Here is a 2,279-nt window from a genome sequence, read left to right as displayed (position 1 = left end):
GCTTCGAAATATTAGATGAATGATATAATGTAAATAATCAAATATAATAATAATAATAATAATAATAATAATAATAATAATAAAAATAATAATAATAATAGTAATAAGACAAGAACATAAAAAAAATACTGAAAAGTAAGGATGAAACTATAGAAAAGAAAAGAAAGAGGCAAAAAAAAAGAAAACAATAACAACAATGAAATAAAAATGTCAAAAAAAAGAGAAAAAAGAAAAGGGAAGACGGAAAAACAAGGATACAACTGTACAAATGAAAATAAAGAAAAAAAAACAATGAAAACGAAATAGAAAATAATGTTAAAAAGAAAAACAAGAAAATAGAAAAGAAAATACGAATAAATTAAATGAAGAAAGAAAATAAGAAAATAAGAAGAATGTTAAAAAAAGAAAATAAAAAAATAAGGAAAAGAAAAAATGAAACTATAAAAAATAAAATAAAGAGGCGCAAAAAACAAAACAAAATAACAACAATGAAATAAAAAAATAAGAAGGAAATAAGAAGAATGTTAAAAAAGATAAGAAAAGAAAAAAGGAAAAGTAAATATTAAAGTATAGAAAATAGAATAAAGAATAACAGCAATTGACAGAAAAGAAAGAAAGGGAAGACGAGAAAGAAAGGAACAAATGAAGATAAGGAATGATAAGAAAATGATAAAAAAGAAAGATAGAAAACAGAAAAGAGAAGATGTGAGAAAGCAACTATAGAAAATGAAGAGGCAGGAAAAAAATGATAAAAAGGAAATAAGAAAATAATGCTAAAAAGAAGGACGAGAATATATAAACGAGGAGAATGAAAAATAAGGAAGAGAAAATAGAGAGGAAAAAAAAAAACAATGATAACAGTGAAATAAGAAATAATGAGAAAACAGAAAGACAGGAAGAAAAAAAGAGAAGACGTGAAAGAATGAACAAAAAAAAAAGAAAAAATGATAATAAAATAAGAAATAGTGAAAAAAAGAAAGACAGGAAGAAAAATAAGAAGAGACGAGAGAATGAAGAAAAAGTAAAATAAAAATGCAATGATAATAATGAAATAAGAAATAATGATAAAGCAGAAAGACAGGAAGAAAGAAAAGAAAAAGAAGAGAAATGAACAAAATAAAATAAAATGATAAAAACAAAGTGAACTAAACAAAATAATCTCAATAACTAACGAAAACAAAGGAAAAATAAAAAAAAATAACTTGTAGAAATGAGAAATAAAATAAACAACAAAACAAACAGTGAAATAAAATAAAGAATAACAAAATAAGTAAAGAAATAAAGAAATATAAAATAAACAATAATAAATAATAATGAAATAAACAATGATAAAACAATAACAAAACGAAATAAACAACAATGAAAATAAACAACAAAAAATGAAAGAAAAAAAGAAAGAAAAAAAGAAAGAATGAAATAAAGAGAATAAAACACCAAATAAATAAATAAATAAAACAAAATAGAAAATTGTAGAAAAAAATGGCATAATTTGGCAATAAAAGTAATGGAAAGGTGAGCGAGCGTCCACACACCTGGCCGGGCATTATTAATTAACCTGTGTGATTAATGGACGTTCACCTCACCTGCACCATCGCGCTCGTCAATGTGTGGCGGAATGAAGAGAAATTAATAGCGAAAAAATGAGAGAAAAACGTTAGCAAGATTTTTTTTATTATTGCGGTTTTGTTAATATTCATGAAAACACACACACACACACACACACACACACACACACACACACACACACACACACACACACACACACACACACACACACAGAGAGAGAGAGAGAGAGAGAGAGAGAGAGAGAGAGAGAGAGAGAGAGAGAGAGAGAGAGAGAGAGAGAGAGAGAGAGAGAGAGAGAGAGAGAGAGAGAGAGAGAGAGAGAGAGAGAGAGAGAGAGAGAGAGAGAGAGAGAGAGAGAGAGAGAGACTAAACAAAACTAGGAAAAAATAAAAATGTATAAGTAAATACAAGAAAAAATACAAACCACCTCAAGCAAACACACACACACACACACACACACACACACACACACACACACACACACACACACACACACACACACGATATATGAAAGAAAAAGTGTTGCAGCAGATTATTGGAAGTGATAATGAGTGGCAATGATATTAATGGTTCTGTAATGATATTGACAATATTACTAATGATGTGTTGATAAGTGTTTGTATAGAATATATAATTTCTTATGTATTTTTTCCTCTCTGTGGTGAAATAAATGATGTTTCTTTTTGTTATTAGTTAGTTTCACATATATGCAA

Source organism: Portunus trituberculatus, chromosome 10 (genome assembly GCF_017591435.1).
Source record: "Portunus trituberculatus isolate SZX2019 chromosome 10, ASM1759143v1, whole genome shotgun sequence".
In the NCBI taxonomy this organism is placed as follows: Eukaryota; Metazoa; Arthropoda; class Malacostraca; order Decapoda; family Portunidae; genus Portunus; species Portunus trituberculatus.
Note: the sequence above shows the minus strand (reverse complement) of the source record.